The following is a 5,757-nucleotide window of genomic DNA, read 5'->3' as shown; positions in this document are numbered from 1 at the left end:
TGTCTTCCTGCGTATAATTTATCCTCACTGATCCTTTTCAGAAGAGATCCTGCGATCCTTTCTGGAGTAATCCTGACAACACACGAAAGGTTACAGGGATGTGGGCCCTCTCGCTTTCTCAGTAATTGGACATCTGTCACTGGGCTACAGCAGCTAAAGGGTTAGGACGGGGGAGATACCGTCTCTCACTGGGCTACAGCAGCCAAAGGGTTTTGACAGGGGGAGATACCGTCTCTCACTGGGCTACAGCAGCCAAAGGGTTTTGACAGGGGGAGATACCGTCTCTCACTGGGCTACAGCAGCCAAAGGGTTTTGACAGGGGAGATACCGTCTCTCACTGGGCTACAGCAGCCAAAGGGTTAGGACAGGGGGAGATACCGTCTCTCACTGGACTACAGCAGCCAAATGGTTAGGACAGGGGGAGATACCGTCTCTCACTGGGCTACAGAAGCCAAAGGATTAGGACAGGGGGAGATACAGTCTCTCACTGGGCTACAGCAGCCAAAGGGTTTTGACAGGGGGAGATACCGTCTCTCACTGGGCTACAGCAGCCAAAGGGTTAGGACGGGGGAGATACCGTCTCTCACTGGGCTACAGCAGCCAAAGGGTTAGGACAGGGGGAGATAGCGTCTCTCACTGGGCTACAGCAGCCAAAGGGTTAGGACGGGGGAGATACGGTCTCTCACTGAGCTACAGCAGCCAAAGGGTTAGGACGGGGGAGATACCGTCTCTCACTTGGCTACAGCAGCCAAAGGGTTAGGACAGTGGGAGATACAGTCTCTCACTGAGCTACAGCAGCCAAAGGGTTAGGACAGTGGGAGATACCGTCTCTCACTGGCCTACAGCAGCCAAAGGGTTAAGACAGTGGGAGATACCGTCTCTCACTGGGCTACAGCAACCAAAGGGTTAGGACGGGGGAGATACCATCTCTCACTGAGCTACAGCAGCCAATGGGTTAGGACAGTGGGAGATACAGTCTCTCACTGGGCTACAGCAGCCAAAGGGTTAGGACAGTGGGAGATACAGTCTCTCACTGGGCTACAGCAGCCAAAGGGTTAGGACGGGGGAGATACCGTCCCTCACTGAGCTACAGCAGCCAAAGGGTTAGGACAGTGGGAGATACTGTCTCTCACTGGGCTACAGCAGCCAAGGGGTTAGGACGGGGGAGATACCATCTCTCACTGAGCTACAGCAGCCAAAGCGTTTTGACAGGGGGAGATACCGTCCCTCACTGAGTTACAGCAGCCAAAGGGTTAGGACAGGGGGAGATACCATCTCTCACTGGGCTACAGCAGCCAAAGGGTTCGGACAGTGGGAGATACTGTCTCTCACTGGGCTACGAAGGGTAAAGACAGGGAGAGATACCATCCCAACACTGCATTGAGGGATATGTTCGAATCTTCTTTGACGAAGAACGAAATTGCTATTTTTTCTTATATGGCAGAGATCTCATAGCAGTGGGAAACGTATGTGTATTCCCAATAAATATATCCTGTGCTAAAGAAACACCACAGTATTATATCAATAACATGATTTTTTCTGTGTATATAGATAAAGACTTTGTTCAAAATTATAAATATTCTACTGAATCAATGAGTCACTGAATGAAGAAGGGGTTTTAGTAATCAGTGTGTGGCCAGTGATGGTGAAAGCACAGTTGCTTAGGTAAAAAGGGGTCCAAATTAGGAGGTCCTTTTACTTTTAGTCCTTGGATAATTCAATGGTTGGGGGAAAAAAAGAATTCTTGATGTATTCCTGCTGAATCTACAAATCCTTACTGCCCTCTGCTCATGAAGGGTAACACTGGGTTTCAACTTCAGGATTCATCTTACACACACAAGCATTGTCAGCAGTACATGGAGCAGTGACTGGAGGCCAGACCTGCTCCTCCGTAGACCCTCACCCTCTCATCAGCCAGCAGATCTAGTGCCATACGATTTGCATTTCGGCTATACCGAGATGTTTAACACTGTTTCATCATGAACCGGGTTTATGTGTTCAAACATGTGTTCAAACATCCTCTAGATGGCGCTATTGGTCCTATCTTCCCATGAGACCGACTGATGCATTCATGAATGCTGCTATAAGGTGGAAGATACGATGCCTGTACTCTACGTGTGTGTGTGTGTGTGTGTGTGTGTGTGTGTGTGTGTGTGTGTGTGTGTGTGTGTGCGTCCATGCGCGCGCGCGTGTGTGTGCGTGAGAAAGAGAGAGAGAGAGAGAGAGAGAGAGAGAGAGAGAGAGAGAGAGAGAGAGAGAGAGAGAGAGAGTGATGGCGTACTACACGTTTGTTCAAATAGTTAATTTTAGCTCGAATGAATATTGAGATTGAGAATGAGCTAAACTCTTCGCAGCTCTTTGTCAACTCGAGATGCTTTGTAAATGACAAACCAGACCAATAATAATCGACTTGAGCTGAACCAAGAAACAGAAAAAGAGGATCAAGTCTATCTATAAAAAGCATAAATCTCTTTATCCGTATCCCAACCTCTTTAAGCTTTCGTACATTTCTGTCATTAACCTTAAACAATAATATGAACACATACATATATTATGTATTTATGTTCGTATTAAATTATTTATTTATTTATTTAGTTTGCTAGTTGCATTTTGCTGGTATTCACCAACGACATCCTACGCAGTTTACTGTTGGAACTATCAGTACGAACGGAACGGTGTACTTCAGTCACTACGCTAAAATATCTGCGTGTGTTCCTCTCCCTCTCCTAACCGACGTTAGTAGTACCGCCGAGCGCGAGAGAGAGGATGTCGCACGCGGAGAGGCTCGAGGGCAGCAGCAAGGCGGACCGGAACAGCAGCATGATGGGTAAACGCACTAAAAAAAACCATTAGAACAGTTAACTCACTAATCTGATCACTAAATAAATTAATCTACTAGTTGACGGCGTATTTGAAGGGTGTAGAGCCCCACCGCCTCGGGTCGGTCTGCCGTTTCCTGGGACTCACAGATCAGCTTATAATGTGTTCCTGGCGTACGGGGGTTACTTCATGTCCGTACTAATATGTTTGAGTAGTACTACTACATGTAGTACAACTACAGTACTACTTGTAGTAGGGGTTGTTTGAGTTGTTCGGTTTGTTTGTGCAGCTTGGTCGATACACGCTCATCAAGTGTTTCTTTATAACTTTGTCCCATAGCAGTGAGTGACTACAGTGTACGCTATCTACGTAGCTAGGTTTAAATTACGCTATATACGTATCTAGGTTAAAGTTAGGCTAGCCTGTCAACAGGTTGTCTGTCTACGTAGCTAGGTTAACGTTTGGCTGGCCTGCTAGCCTGTCAACAGGCAGTCCGTCTACGTATCTAGGTTAAAGTTAGGCTAGCCTGCTAGCATGTCAACAGTTAGTCTGTTATGGTTATTAATGTTTGCCACACTTTGACAGATTACATCCAGGTTTGATCCCAGTTCGTTGTGTAGGATGTCCCGTGTGCGTTTATGTATGGATCATCATTACATTGTCATTGACTCCACTAGCTCCAGCTTTGTTTCTTGTAATTGTAATAAATGTCACTTGACAATCAACACAACTTATTATCATTACGCACCGGGCACCTATAGAGTAGATGAAGCAGACACTTTTAATACTAGAGTTTAGGAAATATAGAAGCTTATGGAATTACAGACCTACATATTTGCCTGTTAAGCTCTTTAAGACTGTATCTGTGATTAAGGGCCATACTAATCCATGTTACTTGAGTTAAAATTGACGGGAGGGGGTAGTAGTCTATTGAACAGCAGAGCCAGAGTGCATGTTGAACATAGTGCTGCGTGGTGTGTGTGACATTCAAATACCACAGTGAGCGGATGAAACAGCTGACAATACCCTGTTTAGTCCCAGTATGTTCATATGTTCATGCGCCTTTTTATTGATATATTTGACTAGTCAAGCTCCCAAACTTATCCAAAATGTCCATTGACTAGCAGCACTAGCTAATATATATTCTCAAAGGTATTAGGCATACTAACATTCTTTCATGAGGAAGAATGTTTGTCTGATTTATCTGGGAGCGGTCAACTTGTCATTAGTTAAAAGTGACGGCGTCTTCTCTATCCCTTTTTGTCTAGTTGTAAAAGGAAGTCTGGTAGAAGTATGCAGATAGACGTCCTTGCAGCCTCTGAATAGGGAGAAACTATCAATTGTTGTGATTCATTTGAGTTTGCAATGCCATTTCTAGAGCTCAATTCTTATATTTTGAAGTATCACTTTGATAACGTACAGCTGGATAACCCCCCCCCCCTCTCATCATGTCCCCGAGATGAAGAACAGTTCTGATATTATACTGTCAAAATGTATATATTTACATTAGATTAGTTTCGTTGTGCAGCTTCATTTCCAGATAAACAAGTGAATAAAATCTCTGCAATGCTGTGCGACCGATGGAACGGTACCATCAGTATATTTCTTAGTCAGAAAATACCATACCGATTACTGTTCTTATTAGTACTCTGGCAGTGTAAGATTTGCTCTCTCTTGGTTTAACGTGAGGTCAGAATCACTTTGCGGTGGATAAGCCAAAAAGGGGTGCTATAGTTGTTCTCAACATGGATCAATGAGTTGATCAATGAGTAACTCTGCTGTAAGCTATTATTCAAAGTAGTCTGGTGCTTGGAGAAATCATTTCATTTCCTACTGCAGGTTCACGTGGAATTGAATGAAAGAACCGATTTCATTCATTTTATGAAAGTTTAATGGTAAACCTGGTACAGCATTCAAAGTTATACAACTCTTTGGCTATTCCACCTCCTGTAGCATTTGATCAACTGTATTTAGTCTATTGGTATGCAGGCAGGCTGAATTTGGTGTTTTAGGTTTTCATTTGTTATTCTTTAGCAGCTAGTCGTTCACGGATACAATTAGAAAAATCCCACGACAAGTAGAGGGTGATTAAGTTAAGATGTTCTGAAAATAAGAATGGTTTTGTGAAACTGCGTTTCTCACAGCCTTGATAAACATCTTGTTCAGCTCTCTGCTGGTTTCACAGCCAATTCACTCACTGGCTTTGCTGAACATTCAAGTGATCTGCGATTCGTCACTTGTCTCCAACACAGGAAGTGGTGGTGAGACGGTGTGAGCTTGCTTTAACAGCAACATGGCCAAGAGGCTGTCACATTTCTTGAATTTAGCCTTGTCAAGCAGAGGATGCATACGCTCAGAGGATAATGGTTTCTCTTTCTCTTGCATCACTGTGTAGAGTGGTCTCTTCACTGAGGTTATTCTGATCGCTTGTCAAAATAGACTTGTGTTAAACAAAACTACTTGCACCAACGCAAATGAAAATTTCAGAGGATATTTTTAAACCAACTTGACTATTACCGATTCATAATTGCTTGGAATATAAAGCTAGTAAAAGCATACACTCACAAAATCTGGGAAATTGTTGCTTTAGTAAAAACAATAAACCTAAGCTGTTACTCAGTGCACAGAGGTGGAGACGATTGGTCCATGTTTGCATCTCATTCACGGTATAATCCATCCGACCAAGGTACGGGGAATTGAATGAATGACATATTTCTGCTGCTACTTGAAGCATGACCGGGGAGAACCCGGGCCGGATGGCCTCTGCCTGGTCGCACCAGGACATCCGCACCTAACGAAGTTAGGGCCTGCCTGACTGTTATTATTACAGTCTCTCTTCTGTCTCATATTTGTACTCCAGGGATTTGTTTGGTGGTTAGAATCAGGCTAGACAGCTAGACGGACACCGGATCATTCAATGTATTTTTGACTGTGATT

Source organism: Pollachius pollachius, assembly GCF_949987615.1.
Source record: "Pollachius pollachius genome assembly, chromosome: 13".
In the NCBI taxonomy this organism is placed as follows: Eukaryota; Metazoa; Chordata; class Actinopteri; order Gadiformes; family Gadidae; genus Pollachius; species Pollachius pollachius.
Note: the sequence above shows the minus strand (reverse complement) of the source record.